Below are 18047 nucleotides of genomic sequence, written 5' to 3'. Positions count from 1 at the left end.
CTGCCGTAGAATATGCACTCATTTCAGCCATTCTTTTAAAGCTTGGAAGCAGCTGAGCATCATTCAACGTGACTATAGAATGCCAGTCAAAGCACTCATCCAAGAGGTGGCCACACGTTGGAACTCAACTTATTACATGCTTGACCGTCTGTTTGAGCAGTACAGACCAATCAATAAATATGTTATACGAAGAGGAGATGCTACTGTGAAAGACATGACCCTTCAGATGGACCAATGGTGCCTAGTTAAATGCCTGACTGAGATGCTTCTCCCTTTCGAGGTCTTCAAACGTGAAGTCAGCAAGGAGGACTGTAATATGGGCCAAGCTATCCCATTGTTGCACATGCTAGAGCAACAGCTGAAGGAGGTGTCTGAAGTGTACAAAGGTGTAGAGGAAAAAAAAGAAGCATATGAGTTGGTGAAGAGCTTATACCGTCACTTAGCTGACAATACAAGGGTGCAAAATAAGATTTTGTCACAAGAACATTACATTTGTGCCACAATTCTGGATCCACAGTCCAAATCGGCACTGAAAGTAAGACATTAATCCCTTTTTCTGAAGTGGATATTGCCCGGTACAAAACTTGGATACCTGAGGCAGCCAGTAAGTTGGAAAATGAAAGGCCGGTAATTAAAAGCCCGCTCCATACACCCACAACCACAACAAGTACTGCAGCAGTGCATCCGGCGTCAAGTTCAACTTTGGAGCCTGAGGGCAGTGCGTTTTGTTCAGAACACTCACCAAGGCTATTGATAACAGCAAGAACCAGATCTTCAGCCCCAGTAAAATCGTTAAAGGATTGGTATTTACAGCAAGGACTTGGAAGTCCAGTGCTGATGCACAGACAAAAGAGGTCGAACAAAGTGTAGCACCCCTGAACATTAAGCGGATGGGCCAGGCCTATCTGGATGACCCGACAGAGGTGTCAATTGATCAAAACCCATTGCGGTATTGGTATAGGAAAAGGGGCCAATGGCCACTGCTCAGCAGGCTGGCGATAAACTATCTGGCTTGCCCTGTCGCAAGTGTCTCTTCTGAACGTGTTTTCAGTGCTGCTGGTTCCATTGTAAGAGTGAGAAGGACCAGTCTCTCACCCAAAAACGTGGAGAGGTTAACCATGATCAAAATGAATCAGCACTTTATACCACCGAAATACACAATACATGAATCAACGCAGGAAGATGAGGACATCGGCTCTGGTGACGGAAGTAGCGTGTTAGGTTATGATTACCTACTTCTGGTTGAACCCCCAGAGTTTGAAGACGAGCTATACTTCCCTGACAACAAGACTTCCACTTCTTACTGTCTTCCTCCCTTATTTACTTTTATTTGTGTGTCTGTCTTTCTGGTTGGAAACTTCGAATCACAACAAATCCATCATCACCGTCTTACAGGCTTTTATTGCCATATATGAGTTTCAGCTTTCTGCATTTCAGTCCACTCCTCCGAGTCCTGCTCCTCCATCCTCCTGAATCGCCCTAAATCTATTGCCCTCAAGCCCGATGATTAGCATAATAGAAGAAAATCTTGCCTCGTTGAGTCCCTCCAAAAGAAGTGGAACATTATGATGACTACTATAGCTATCCTCCTTTCTGAGCCGAGCGAGACTGCCCATTAACTGAAGATGAGAAGGAACAGGTCATTAATGATGACATGCATAGGGCGCTGACTGAGTGATTTGTGTTGTTGTTTGTAGTGCATGAAGTTATTCATTGTGTACTATTATCTAATCTACACACGTAATGTTTGTTTCCCTTCTCGTTTTTTAATAACAAATTTGTACTTCTACTGCAGGCCGATCCATTGCATTTTGAATATGGAAAGGGGACTAAATCTGTACACCACCACCGGATATGTTCACCTGTATACCAGCTAGCTCACAGTGCCACTATGAACCTCTCTTACCATGGAGCAAATAGTTTCTGGCAACTATAAAACATGACAACCCTGACCCCTCAGGGATCGTGGAAACAGTGCAATAGTTTTTGCTTAGTCACTCGTGCTCCCTTTGTCTCAGAGGGATTCACAGAATAAACAATGGGGATGTTTTCAATAAGTATTTATTGAACCAGCATCATTCTAGTGTAAAATACATGTGCTGCAACAACCATAAGACAGAAACAGATGTATACTGGTATAAGCACCAACAGAGTAAATAGATGGTAGAGTTCTTCCATAGTGCTAAAACAATGGTATATGCAGGCATATAAATACATGGCAGTACGAATGCGTACTCTCACGATGATAACCCTAACTAAATGTACCTAAATGTACCTAGAATGTATATAAGTGTATAGCCAAGAATCTCCCTAGGATAAAGCAAACCCCATTACCTGATGTGAGAGAACGAAGGACCCCGTCTTTGTCTTGAGATGGACACCCAGCGAGGGATGTCAGACCACCGTGTGTTGGAGTGTCTGCGTACAGAAACCTCAGCATCTTGTGTCAGCATGTCAGCAGAGAAGTATTTCTCCTCTGCCTGCCCCAGCAAAGATATGGTGTCTATATTCCCAAAAGTTACCCTCAGGGATGACAATAGTGATGAACCTTATACATAGTTATTGTGTTAAAGATGGTAATCCTGCTGTGTTTCTGAGAATCCTCATGCATAATAAATGAGGCTAGTTTTGGGAGAAAACCACACAACATTTATTCAGCACCTAACTAGGTAAAAGGTCAGCACCAAACATGTTATGTATTACAATGGCAGGGTAAAAGGTTAGGTGACTACCCAGGCCTATATTGGGGTACATTGCGAATCATAACACCAACTCCTCAACCGACTGGACGATATACTACAAAATTAACAGGGAATGTCCTTGCAATCAATCATAAAAACAAAGTTAATAAACTGTTCTAAAAGTGATAACAATACTTAAAAACCTTATAAGTCCTTCATATATGTTGAAAAAGCTATATAAGTCCTTTAAAATATGTTCATATATAGTTTGAGCAACTGCGTACATCTGAAACCCATGGTGCTCAGTAAAAGTAAGAAAATATAATTGTTTCAAAATTCCGATTTTGGAAAAAGACCTTTTATATATCCATTGAGGGTAAACAGTACAAGTACACCGGCGCTCAAAAGTGATATCCCTTTTCCCTTGTGTCCAACCTTAATAAGCAAAACCACATTCCGTTTTCTCAATATATCACTGATAACAAGCAAAGATGGATTCATACAAAAAAATGTGTTTTTTAATTTAAGCAAAACATTAAGTTTAAGCAAAACATTAGAACATCATAGTTTTCAAACAAAGACCCCTTATTCTTCAAGAGGCATAACAATTGAAAGGCTAATTGTAAAAGATGTTTGAGGCTCTATAGTCTTGATCCAAAAGCGCAACAGCCGACATGTGTTTCGTCACATTCAGTGACTTCCTCAAGGCTTTTAAAAAAGATTATTTTATGGGACTGATAGATTCTAATCCTTAAAATTAGATGCCAGATGCGGCCACAATACGACACATGCTTTCTTAATTGGAAAGGCAAAGTCCGCCCATCCCATGAATTAGAAATCCGGAAATCCACCTAACAAGTGATTCCGAAAAAGTTTGTCATAAGACCTGAGTATATTTAATGTCTCAGGTTGTTGTGAAATCTTGTCATTTTCCAAAGCCTGATGTACAAATTCCAAAGAGGTATTGCCCCTATTATATTCTCATCATTTTATTGAACCAGTATACCGAAAAGTGTTAAACCTTTAGTTTCTCTTGTTGGAAACAGCCATTATTCAATCCCCATGCGAGCTATGATAGGCCCCACGTAAAGATGCTGAAATCCTGCGGCGTGGGCTTTAGAATTCCCGTTTGATGAGAGAGGCACCACAATCAATTTGCTTTATTGTCATCTGCTATCAAGAACATCAAGAGTGCTACTTTGACTGCCCAGTCTGATTACACATTGTTTTCTGAGGTGCGATCTATTAGACACTACTACCGTTCCTTTGGATTTGCATATCCATTGAGGGTGTTGGCCTTCCTTTTGGCCGGTCAGCCCATGTTCTAGATCCTAATTTCTGTTTGGACATCCTATCAGACCTCCTCTGGGTTACCAGGTGAAGCACCTCATAGAGCAAAAGATACTTGGCAGCTGTCCCCTACTTCCAAACTAAGCAATAAACTGTGGGTTGACACCTCACTCCCAAGACGAGCAGCAGATCGGCAAGAATGTGACAGTATAAGTTGGAGTAAGAACTGAATAGTTGCTTTCCCCAAAAAGCTGATGTTAGAGGGGTGGCCCAACATCTACTGGCGGTGGGCGCACACGGACCAGCTCTTGGCATCCTGCACAGTGGGAGGAAATGTAGCCTTTTGTAGAGCACCCAATTGATGTTCTGCCACCTCCTGTCCGTCTGCAGCTGTCAGGCAAATGGAAAAAGCAATATGGGACTTGCATTCCACCCCCAAGCAGGTCTACACTGCATCCTGTGCAGAAGGGGAAAAATGACCTGTTGTAGAGAGCCGACTGATGTTCTCCAGCCTCCTTCTACTCTGCAGCTGTCTGGCAAATGTGGGCAAAGCAGTATGGGGTTTGCAGTCCCCCCTCAGCAGGTCAACACAGCTTCCCACACAGCAGGAGGAAAAGCGACCTTTTGTAGAGCACCTGACTGGTATTCTCCTGCCTCCTTCTACTTTGCAGCTGCCAGGCAAATGCGGTCAAAGCAGATTGGGGCTTGCAGTCCGCTGATTGATAAATCAGTGATCCAATGACACGAAAAAGTTACAAACAATATGGTGCAGCTGCGAGTGAATGTGTTTTTTAAACTGAAGACACATACAAAAAGTTTCTCCTTAGTTTTGAAGATTGAGTACCTCACAGTGGAATCCCCTTCAAAATATATATGAAGTGAAGAGAATCCAACACTGACAAAGTACCTTCAATTGGATGCCAGAGGCCAAATCCAATAAAAGCTAAACGTTACTGCTTATCACTACTTTTCAAACTTGGAAATGTTATGAAGACAAACAAAGTTCAGGTTCCTTGTTATACCACCAGGCAACAACGACAATTGAATGCAAATACACATAATGGCTTTCTGCTGTAGCGTTGGTTCTGTATTCTTACAACTAATGTGGGGAGCCATGCGTTCATAGAAAATAAATCTTAGCCTGTGAGTTTACTATTGTGAACACCACAGAGGTTTTGTGTCACAGCATATTCATTATGTTTCTCAATGATCTTATGATGTTCCCTTAAGTATTATTTGTAAAGAAGATTGTCAGGATTCATGCGTGCAGCTAATCGCCCAAAGAACTACAACTCCCTGAAGGCCTGCTGGAGGAAGGGGGATTTAGGCGTCGGCGTCGCGCAGGTAGTTGCGCGTAATTCTGATTCTGTTGGCGTCTTCATTCTCTCGGCTGAGAGAGCAAGGAAGCAGGGAGACATCGCTGGGTCTCCGTGTGTTCGAGAGAGCCCCGGCTGGATTATATGCCCCTAGGAAGTCCGTGAGTAATGAGAGGAAGGCTTCCTCGTTCTTTTTTTCCAAGAGCAGAATACGGCGGTGCTCCCGCGTATTGCTGTTCTCTCAGTAGCCTGAGATCTCTTGTTCCTTTTAAGTTGGGTCTGCCCCATTGGATGCCACAGCGGAGTACGGCGCTGAGTATTGCCGCATATTACTGTTTATGTGTTCTTCATTTACTAGTTACTTTCGGAACAGCGGAATACGGAATGTGGGTGAAACCGCGAATTAACGTTGGTCCTGATTATTTCAGCTGGGATATCATACAGTGGAATACAGCTGTGGATTTCTTACTGGCCTGTTTAGAACACTGTCCTTGGGTACGTATGAGAGATAGCTGGAACATTTAGGGTGTGTAGGGTTGATGTGGCTGGAGATAATGCTTTTGATTGTTTTCCTTCTTTAGGTCAAATGTTGTGTCTCCATAACGATTAAAGATGACCAAGGAAGGTGTCAACATCTGTAGTCATATCCAGGTATATTGAAGCAATGCACTAGAGAGATTAAATGAGAGTAGACTATTTCTATTTGTTAACCCTGTGCATGTATTGTTTCAGGTTCTATTCCCACGCTGTCCCTTCCCTCTCCTTTCCCTCGCCTGATCATTCGAGCACCCTGTGTACATTCCCATATCTGGGTGTTGATAAGATCAGGAGGTGGACCTTCTTTTCTGCTGCGACTGGATCCTGCGGAGCTGGGCCTGACAATATTACACGCTCACGTATTTAGCTCCGCCCTGTCCAGACGGGGAAGAAAGAATGGCTACCATGGAGGATGTCCTCCAAGCCTTAGTCCTGGTGCAACAGGAATTGGCATCATCAAAAGCTGAAACCGCAGCTCTAAGAGAGAAGGTAGAAAAGTTATCTAGGAACCCCTTTGATGTAAACCCCATAGCTTCACAGATTCAGGTCACGGTGCCTCCACCCATCCCCTTGGCAAGTCCCGAAAGATATGCTGAAGATCCATCAAAAGTACAAGTGTTTTTAATACAAATGATGTTACATTTTTCATGTAAACCCGCTTCCTTCCCCAATAACCACTCTAGGATAGCGTTTGCGATTTCTTACATAGTTGGGGATGCAGCCAATTGGGCTGTTCCGTTAGTCAGAAACAATGATGCTGTATTGTCAGACTGGGCAGCGTTCAGGGCAGAGTTTGAGAGGGTCTTTGATCGTAGGGCGACCACTTTTTGTGCAGACAGGGAACTGTTAGAGCTTAAACAAGGGAGAAGTGACTTGGTTACGTATTTAACTAGGTTCAATAGATTAGTGGCCGAAACAGCATGGCCAGAGGAAAAAGGAATGTCTTTGTTTTATCAGGGACTCAGAGATGAGTTACAGGATGTACTGGCACAGATAGACCCGCAACCCACAAATTGTACGGATATGATTAACTTGACATTGCGGTTGGATGGGAGAATGATGGAGAGAGGGGAGAGAAAAAATAAATGGGAGAGGGGTTACTATAGATCAGAGAGGCCTCAACGCCGATGTATGAATGGCGCAGAGACACCCGCAGAACTGATGGAAATACAGGCAGTTTGTACACCTTTGTCTAAAGAGGAAAGAGAGAACAGGTGGGTACAAGGGTTATGTATGTACTGCGTAAAGAAAGGTCACTATGTCAGAGAATGTCCCACTAAACCTAAGGTTTCTGAAGCATGGTCCCGGAGTAAGCGGGTGGCTGTGTCCTCTTCAGGTCCAGCAACCCCTTCAGGGGTTTCTCCTGGACATGGTGAGAATAAAGGGTGGCAACTCCCCTCCTTGGCTACTTCTGACCTGCTAGATACTGAATCGCACATAGTGATACCTATGGACCTTGCTCATAGCAACCAGTCCCACACGGTTCAAGTCATGTTGGACTCTGGTGCCACTGGTAATTTTATAGACAGTGGGTTGGTTTCACACATTGGGTTACAGAGGGTGCGTAGAAAGATGGCAGAAGAAGTGTTCGCTGTCAATGGTAAACCTCGTTCTCTTGACATTAAACATGACAAAGGAAAAACATATGATAGAAGCCCCACATTATGAGATTATCCTGGGTATGCCATGGTTATGTCACCATAACCCCACTATAGATTGGAAGGCTAAATCTATTCAGTTCCTCTCGGAAGAGTGCCAAAGCCATTTAGTTTCAAATACCCACTCACCTGCGGTGGCTTTCTTACATCCGTATATAGTGGCCACAGCAGTTGAAAAAGATGTGACATTACCTGTAGAATACTCCCAGTTTAAGGATGTTTTTAGTGAGGTGCAGGTGGAGCAACTGCCCCCTCACCGGGAGTTTGATTGTAGGATAGATCTAGTGGAAGGGGCTACGATACTTCCTTGTAGAGTGTATGCGCTGTCTGAGTCAGAAACCAAACATCTGCGTGAATATCTGGATCACTATTTGGAGATAGGTTTCATTAGACCTTCAAGGTCACCGGCTGCGTCCCCGCTCTTTTTCATTTTGAAAGCTAATGGTGATTTAAGGGCTTGTGTGGATTATCGAGTCCTTAATAAGAATACTGTTAGCAACAGATACACCCTACCCCTCATTTCTGTGTTACTTGATCAGGTGAGGGAAGCCAAGAGATACACTCGGTTAGATCTGAGAGGGGAGTATCAGTTGGTGCGTTTCAGGAATGGGGATGAATGGAAAACAGTGTTTAAGACTCGTTACGGCCTATTTGAATATACTGTAATGCCGTTCGGCCTCTGCAATGCCCCTGCGGCATTCCAGTATTTTCTTAACGATGTTCTAAAAGACTTTGTGGACTTGTTTCTTGTGGTATATATCGATGACATCCTCATATATTCTGAATCAGTGGAAGAACATGGCAGCCATGTTGTAAGAGTATTATCCAGGCTGTGTACTCACAAACTATTTTGCAAGCTGAGCAAATGGGAGACAAATGGAATTTCTCGGGGCTATGCTTTGTCCAGAGGGTTTACACATGGCAGAGAGAAAGGTGTTAGCAGTGCAGGATTGGCCAACCCCTAAAAATGTGCTTGAGGTGCAGTGTTTCCTGGACTTCGCAAACTACTTCTGGAGATTCATTCTCCATTTCTCTCAGGTAGCTGTACCAATCACCAGGCTACTTAGGAAGGGCAGTACTTTTCAATGGACCATTAGGCGGAGGCAGACTTTAAGTTCCTAAAGAATGCTTTCACCGCAGCTCCAGTGCTTGCACATCCTCGACCAGAGCATCGCTTTGTGGTAGAGGCCGATGCCTCAGATAAGGCTATTGGGGCAATATTGTCTCAGAGGAATCCAAGTACAGGGCAGCTACATCCTGTGGCCTACTTGTCTAAGAAATGTAATCCTGCGGAACAGAATTATACTATTGCCGAAAAAGAGTTGTTGGCAATAAAAAAGGCCTTTGAAGAATGGAGGCTTTACCTGTGGGGGGCCAGCCACCCTGTCACCGTATATACGGATCACAGAAATCTGCAGTACATGAAATCCGCGCGACACCTATCTCAGAGGCAAATTAGATGGATGTTGTTTTTTGTGGGGTATGACTTTGTTATTACCTTTCGGCCAGGCGTGGAGAACCACATAGCTGACTAATTGTCCAGACAGGAAACCAATGAGTTTCCTCTTCATGAAGTCAAAACAGAGGCTATCATTGAACTATCTAAAGTGCTGTGTGTAGTCTGAGTGGAAAACATTTTGGAAGAAGTGAGAAAACATAAACCTCTTTCTGTATGGGAAGAATGGGCTGCAGAGGAAACGGAAAGCATAGTGAGACAAGGACTGCCTTTCCATAGAGACAGATTGTTTCTTCCCACGGTCGAATTACAAAAAAAGGCTTTCATGTGGTGTCATGTATCTCCATTAGCTGGTCACCCGGGAGTAAGGAAAACACAGCAGTTACTCCAAAGGCATTTCTGGTGGAACTCCCTAAATCCTGATGTTGCCTCTTGGGTGGCCAGGTGTGAAGAATGTGCCAGAGCAAAGAATGAAACCATAGGAAGGAAAGGTAAACTCATCCCCATGCCCACACCGCAATCTCACTGGCAATATATCAGTTTGGATTTTATCACTGGTTTGCCCACGGAGAAAGGGTTTTCTGCTATTTTAGTGGTAGTGGACGGGCTCTCCGAGATGGGACATTTCATCCCTTGTGTGAATCTCCCTACGGCCAGTCAAACAGCTCAGTTGTTGTTATCTAACATCGTGAGGATACATGGACTGCCTGAGATCATTGTGTCTTATAGGGGCCCCCAGTTCGTAGCTAGGTTTTGGAAATTATGGTGCAAGGCCCTGCGTATTGAACCATCACTGTCAACAAGTTTTCACCCACAGACTGATGGGCAAACTGAACGATTGAACCAAACTCTAAAGAAATACCTCAGGTGTTATGCAAAGGAGGCCCAGGAGTCATGGGTAGACATGTTGTGGATGGCAGAATTGGCCTATAACAATGCTTGGCACAGTTCCATCGGGCTGTCACCTTTTCATGCTAATTTTAGGTATGATGCCAAGATACTACCTGTTAACATCCCTGAGGAAGTGGTCAATCAACCAGCGGTGATGTCTCAAGTACGGAAGATCCACTCGATACAGCGTAAGGTCAGGAACCACCTGATTAAGGCCAAAAAGACCTATAAAAAATGGGAGGACCGTCATAGGCAGGAGGGGCCGCAGTACAAGGTGGGGGACCAGGTGAGGTTATCCACCAAAAACATACGTTTCAAGTTGCGCAGCATTTTTCATCCAAGGTTTATTTGTCCCTACACCATAGTGAAGAAACTGAATCCTGTCACTTATAAGCTGAAATTGCCTGGTACCCTTCGAATCCACCCTGTGTTCCATTGTAATCTCTTGAAACCTGCTCTGGGGGCGCGCTCCGCCTCCGGTGATCTGCGATGGGAGTATGGAATACGAGGTCAAATGCATTCGGGATTCCAAGATGAGACGTGGGGTGCTGTGGTATCTGATTTCATGGAAGGGGTACAATGCTGAGGATGATTCGTGGGAACCTTGGCAGAATGTACGTGCTCCTTCGGCAGTTTGTTCGTTCCATTGGCGGTTCCCATTGAAACCTGGGCCTAGGAGGCGCTAGGTTCCCCGCGCCTCCCAAGATACCTTCAAAGTTGCGCACTACGGTCCAACGACCGTGTCCAGCTGGCCGTCCCGTGCGCAAAAAAGGCCCGACTAGGCGGTCGGACCTTTTCAGCAAACGTCCCCGCTCTGTGGAACTCACTGCCTCAAACAATCCAACAGGCCCCATCTGAACTCTGCTTTAAGAAATTACTTAAGACCTGGCTATTCACCCAGCCACGCTAGCTTTCCTATTCTTTAGCCCAGGTCATTTGTGTTCTACTAGCGCCGGGACACCTCCTTGTGAGGTAGCTGTTCGCGCTGTATAAAATCCAGTATTATTATTATTATTATTAGGTGAGGGGACCTACTGTCAGGATTCATGCGTACAGCGCCTACTAATCGCCCAAAGAACTACATCTCCCAGAAGACCTGCTGGAGGAATGGGGATTTAGGCGCCGGCGTTGCGCAGGAAGTTGCGCGTAATTCTGATTCTGTTGGCGTCTTCACTCTCTCGGCTGAGAGAGCAAGGAAGCAGGGAGACATCGCTGAGTTTCCCGTGTGTTCGAGAGAGCCCCGGCTGGATTATATGCCCCTAGGAAGTCTGTGAGTACTAGAGGAAGGCTTCCTCGTTCTTTTGTTCCAAGAGCGGAATATGGCGGTGCTCCCGAGTATTGCTGTTCTCTCAGTGGCCTGAGATCTCTTGTTTCTTTTAAGTTGGTTCTGCCTCATTGGATAACACAGCGGAGTACGGCGGTGAGCATTGCCGCGTAGTACCGTTTGTGTGTACTTCGATTACTAGTTACTTTCGGCACAGCGGAATACGCCAGTGAGCAAAGCCGCGTATTGCCGTTTGTGTGTTCTTGGTTTTCTAGTGACTTTCGGCACAGCGGAATATGGTGGTGGGTAAAACCGCGTATTACCGTTGGTCCTGATTATTTCAGCTGGGATATCATACAGCGTAATACGGTGGTGAGAATTAACTGCGTAATACCGTTTGTATGCTGTATGGTTTATTGTTCTTTTTTTCCCTGGATATACCACAGCAAATCTCCGCTGACAGTACTCTGGAGCTAAGCACTCATAGGGAATTAACCCTTCATTTGTTATGGAGGTGAACTCAACCTCGTAGGCCCAGGTTATTCCTGTGCTCTCGGCCATGCAACTGAGAGAGAGAGACTCTGCCCAAATTACTCATTAGCTTTGAATGCAATTGCTATGGTATTCTAAGAGTCTTGTGTCCCTGTGGATTTCTTACTGGCCTGTTTAGAACACTGTCCTTGGGTATGTATGAGAGAGAGCTGGAACATTGAGGATGTGTAGGGTTGATGTGGCTGGAGACAATGCTTTTGATTGTTTTCCTTCTTTAGGCCAAATGTTGTGTCTTCATAACGATTAAAGATGACCAAGGAAGGTGTCAACATCTCTAGTCATATCCAGGTATATTGAAGCAATGCTCTAGAGAAATTAAATGAGAGTAGACTATTTCTATTTGTTAACCCTGTGCGTTTATTGTTTCAGGTTCTATTCCCACGCTGTCCCTTCCCTCTCCTTTCCCTCGCCTGATCATTCGAGCACCCTGTGTACATTCCCATATCTGGGTGTTGGTAAGATCAGGAGGTGGACCTTCTTTTCTGCTGCGACTGGATCCTGCGGAGCTGGGCCTGAAAAAGATACTGATTGCTTTATTCAAATAACGTAAACCATGAATATAGTCAATAATTTGAGAAAAGATCTGATTTTGTAACTTCTACTAATCTTTTATACATGTCTTGACATAATCCCATTCAAAACTACACATTTCTCAGAGTCTGCATGAGAGGGAGTTGCATCCAATAAGGTCCCTTGAAAATATTGAAGTGGCATGTGTTAAGGAGTAACTTAATTTAACTTAACTAAGAAGGAAAGTTCAAGAGGAAAGTGAAAGTACAAGTGAATAGAAATTCAGTTAAACTCTCACGCCCTTGGGATACCTCTATTCCTTATGATATTTAGACAGAGCATAGCAAATAGAAACTTTTGATTTCTAAATAAACTGCTAATTAATTTTCTCCCTGCTAAACAGGTCTTTACTGTCTGACTACAAACCATGGAGTTGAAAAACAATACAATCATTCAAATCTAAGATAACAAAACCTCTCCTCTTTATGCAATATATTAAAGACAGTTCCAGGATCTCTACTAATATCATTCAAAGCAGTCCATTAATCTTAACTGATGTTGGAAATGATTTTAACTGAACTCCAACTTTTTCTGAACTGAGTTCACTCCTCACTCTCTACAAATATTTATATCTTTTGCATATCTCTAATCATCAGTAAAGCTTTAATTTCAACTCTACATTACTGGTTGAGGTTAAAGTTGTATTAATATCCATATCTTTCAACCCTGTACACTAGACACTTCTATATGTTCTTGGAGAGAAACCGAAGAAACTGTATCATAGATCTCAGGTCACAAAAGTTCATTTGGTTCCCTTGCGGGAAAGTGCTGATGAAGGCCACACCGCTGCACTGGTCCTGCTAGACATAAGTGCAGCTTTCAACACTGTATCCTATAACTTACTCCTCTGGATACTAAGGTTTTGTGAGATTGGGGTTCGACTCTGCGCTGGCTGACTTCTTTCCTTCTTTCCTGCAGCTTTCAAGTTGCTCAACATCCACATACTTCGAGAAGTGTTCCTCCCATGCAAGGAGCCTCGCAGAGCTCGATACAGAGCCCCAATCTCTTCAATCTTTACATTGGCCCCCTGGCAGGAATTGTGGATAAATACAAATTTACCACTGTATGTTATGCGGATGATACGCAACTGATTGTCACCTTATCTCAGGACTTGGGAAGAGCAGCCAATCAGTTCTTCTCTTGTTAAGGGGAGCTTGCCTCGTGGATCTCTAACAACTGCCTCAAATTGAATGGCAGTAAGACGGAAGTACTGATCGTGGGGAAAGACCCCTCTATCTGGTCTTCGGCCTGGTGGCCCCAGACCCTGGGGCCAACCCTTAACCCCAAAGATGAAACTGAAAATCTCGGGGTCTGGTTTGATCAAAAACTGTCCTTTGAGAATCAAATCAGAAAGCTTGCTGGAATATGCTTTGGGACTCTGAAAGTCCTAAAAAATATCCTAGAACTACTACCCCTCTCGGCCAGTAAAACTCTTGTTCATGCTCTAGTTACATCTCAGGTAGACTACGGCAATATACTATATCTAGGAGGTGCTAATAAATGTCTCAACAAACTACAACGCATTCAGAATGCACCTTCACAATTGGTCTTCATTCTTCCTGGAAGATCTTCCTCTTCCCTTGGCTGCACGTGGAAAGAAGGATCATCTATAATGCCATGTGCTACTGTCACAGAATTCTGTGGAGTAGAGGTCCTAGCTATTTATACCCCATGTTAAACCCTTACAACCTTGTCAGCAATCTGAGTTCATCAGAAGCCCATCAGCTCAAAGTGCCCAAATTTCTAAGAGCCAGAATGGGGGCACAATCCTTTGGTTATCTGGCAGCTAAAAAGTGGAACACATTAACGCTGACCCGGAGAGTTGAACCCTCTGAGAGCATCTTCCACAAAGGTCTAAAAACCTGATTATTATGTCCCTAATTTATGACTCTCTATATGCCTTTTATATTTGCCTCTATCTTTTAGGTGCTTTCCCTGTTCTCCTTCAGAGGTCTGGATCCCAGGGCAAGGACAGACCGTTGGGTGTAATCATGTGCTCTACAAATGGAATTATTATTATTATTATTATTTGGAGAGGAGTAAACAGTGATATTATAACTGGATCTTTGTATTTAATAATAAAATATTTCCCCAATGTTCGTGTTGATTGTAAATGCCTACCATAAAGGGTTTAGGAAATGAGAGCAACAGTGATTGCAATATAGAAATGAAGTAGGAAATGTTCAATAACATCATGTGGTTTTCTAGCCACGTTGTAGCATTGCTAAATAAAATCCTTCTGGTGCAGGCCTCCTGTCCTATTGTCCTAATAGGTGTTCTAGATTTTTCTCAAGAACACAGCCCAGATTAGGCTTTCTATTTCTCCTGGCACTGAGGACTTTGTCAATGTGCCAAGCTGAAACAGAAGGCCAACTGGACTGCGACCACCCCACAACACACTGAACAATATTTGAGTGAGACACATTTCAGGTAACAAGTGATCCTATGAGATTAAACAAGGATATAACAGGGATTATTAGTGGAATTTAAACCCATTTTTCTTTATAGGAAGGCACATTTAAGAACACTCGGAAATCAGGAATACTTGTTTTTTTTTATAATCAAAATCCTATTGTAATGCACACAATATCTATAGTAACTATTTTGAAAACAATCTAATAGTAACAACTTTCACAAAAAGTGTGAATAGCATATACTATTGAAATATATTGATAAAACCATAAGGCTTTTATGTATCAATATTTAGAATCTGGCCCTCATCTATTTGGTTAATAAAACTAATTGTAGCACCAACGAAAGGGTTCAATTTGAATTTTGAAGATGGTTTACCTACACTTACCACGTCTGATCAAGAGTGTCAATCTTCAGAAAAATAGCAGCGCATGCTGCTCTTGTCTGCACCAAGAGGCAGGCCGATAAGCCTAGTGAGAGAATGTTAAATGTGCATCCTGGTAGCCTTCAACAATGAAAAGTGATAGGGTTCTACATCGCCTCTCTCTTGAGTCTTTGGTATGAACTTCCTCTCTATTTGTCTCTGTTTTTAGCTTACATAGCAAAACTGCTCACTGTTCAACCTTTCAGAATAATAACTAGCAGAAAAGAACCTGACACCTGTTCACTTGTATTCTGCAAAACTAAGGGGGTGATTTGGATGGCGGGCGGATCACCACCACCGGCCCGGCGGTGGTAATCTGCCCGCAATCCCAACTCAAATTCCCCCCCCCACCATATTATAAGGGCGGAGGTATCGCAGCGGACGTAAAGTGCGTCTGACGCTTTTCCGCCGGTTGGCAATCATTCCGATTGCCACCGGGCAGACTTGGGCCTCAATATGGTGGCGGTGTCTAGCAGGCTCCGCCATCCATATTAGGATGCTGGGTTTTAAAGGCCTTTCCATGGCGGCTTCGCCGTCATGGAAAGGCTGGTGGGGATGTGCAATGGGGGCCCGTTGCGGGCCCCCGGATGTGGTGGGGGGGTGGTGGGTGCACTTGGGGGGTAGCCATGGTACCCCCTCCATTCCCATGCACAAGGTGGCAGGCACAACATGTTAATTTGGCATTGCGGCGGGTGCTGCTGTAAGCAACTCCTGTCGCTATGTCAAATATGCGGAATGTGATTGCCAGGGTGGCGGTCGCATCCTAATTAGCGGTGCGGGACTGCCGCACGTCTGGTGGCCGGTCTCAGCACCGCGAGATTGGTGTGCAAACTAAAGTCCGCCCGCCATCCTAATAGGCCCCTAAGCATTTTGTTTAATAAACAGAAGTGAAGTTATCAGCTTCCACAACATTTTGTTCATTATTTCAACAGTCACTAGAACAGAGAATTCAATTGATATCAAATATTATAAATATATTCAAGCAGACTGAATTATCACATTACAATGACATGGATAAATGTGCATTGCATATTTCAAAATTTACATATAAGATTCCAACATATATAATAATTTTTACGATGCAGCATGCACAGCTTTCACTTTGATCTGTTTTCATCAGGCATATCTGTACCCAAGTACCAAATCACATGGAAGAGGTACACTGGAAAGGAGACAATGTCACCTTTCCAGTGATACCTCGACCTAGTTGATCCATGCTTGGGACTCATTGTGGCACTGAAATCCCTAGCAGGGATCTACCCAACGGTTTCCCAGGAATGGACAAGTGTTCCTCCATTAAAATAAATTGGAACAGTCTTTCTGCAGAAGCACATTACACAACGGTAAAAATGAAAAAAAGAAGGTGGGGTGGCCCAGACTGGCATCAGGTTGAATCCCACCCCAATATGATTCCAACTGCCCTTCTGCCCCCACAGGATAGATTTGGGGTTTTTCCCCCAATCTCCTCCCAAGCGGGGGCAGAAGGCTGAATAAACACTAGGTGCACCTGTAAAATAAGAAGGGGTGGGGGAGTCCACCCTGGCATTGGGTCAGGTTCTCCCCCCATGTTTGCCCTAATAATCTGTTTAATGTTCTGTCCACCCTGGTGGCAGGTTGGAAGGATGTACTGGCAGTCTCCCTTCACAGGGGAAAAAAATCACAAAAAAAGAGGGATTGGGACCTCCCAACTAGGCATCCGGCCATGCCCCACACATGAATCGGCACAGCAGCTTTTCTGCTGTCCAGTGGAGGCATATTTCAGGGGGCTTAGATGAACTCCAGGGAAGAAAGCTCACTAGACACCAGGGAGAAATGGTTTAAGAAATTGGATTATTAGTTGTGAGGATGTGAGTCCTGTCCAAGTAATAGGTCCACACTGGCAACCAAGTAATCCATTGTAGCACTTCACTCTCTCGGGATATCGAAGCAGAGCAGCCTAAGGCCTACTCAGGGAAGGAGGAGTGGGCTAGCAAACACTGTCCTATGGCACACAATAACAGCACTCGATAAATTATTGTCAATGCTTTTCTTTGGAAAAAGAAAGTATGCTTATTACGCACAATACGGAACACTGTGCATTAAATTTCAAATATTTACAGCCAGTAGATGGAAATACATTTGCTTACCTTCTGAATACATTTGACCTACAATGGGTCATGACTTCTAAAATCACATTACCCACCATTTATACCAGATAGAACATCATAATATAGGGGGTATCCTCTCTTGTAAAGCAGACCTATTGGCTTTGTCAGAGGATTACCACATTGAAATATGAGGCAAGCCTATGGGCTTCATTGAACGGTCACTGTATTATATGTACAACAACCACATGTTAAAAGTTACCATCATAACAATGGAATCAGTAACCATGTTTAAATGCAATCATTATTGTGAATAAAATAATGTATATGTTTACTAAAATCAATGTCAATAAAGTACTTTCAATAAAGCACTACAAATCACAATAACATGTGTCAAAGTCTTTTGTTTACACACTCAGGCTGCATAAAATGCAGCAATAAGACCAACTACTAGAAGTCCTTGCACTCCTGAACACCAATACAAAAGATTAGGCTTCAAGAATGTTTGAATAGTTTAAAACAGTATCACCAGGTCATGCATTTTATGACCCGGTCGACATGGGTTTTATTTCATAAATCAATCTTGCGGGGGTGTTTCACCTCCTGCAGCCTCCACAGTACATAGCCTTAACGTTTATGTTGCCCTAGCCCCTCCTTGGGACACCACAAGAAAGAAATGAGACCACAATCAAGCCCTCACAGAGCATAATGGGGCTCTCCTAGATGGGAGAATGAATATTCAATAAGCAGCTACACTGAGCTGTTTTTCGTCTCTACGGCCTTGGTGCTGATCTCTTTTTCTTAATTGTATGTATCCTGGTCCCACCTTCTTCAGTAACTTTGGGGTCTGCGAGGGGAGCCCAAAGACCCCCGTGCTCTGCCGATTACCCCATGTGCAACTCCTGTGCAGAG

The sequence above is a fragment of the Triturus cristatus genome, chromosome 5_2 (assembly GCF_964204655.1).
Source record: "Triturus cristatus chromosome 5_2, aTriCri1.1, whole genome shotgun sequence".
Lineage (NCBI taxonomy): Eukaryota > Metazoa > Chordata > Amphibia > Caudata > Salamandridae > Triturus > Triturus cristatus.
This window is presented reverse-complemented; position numbering follows the sequence as displayed.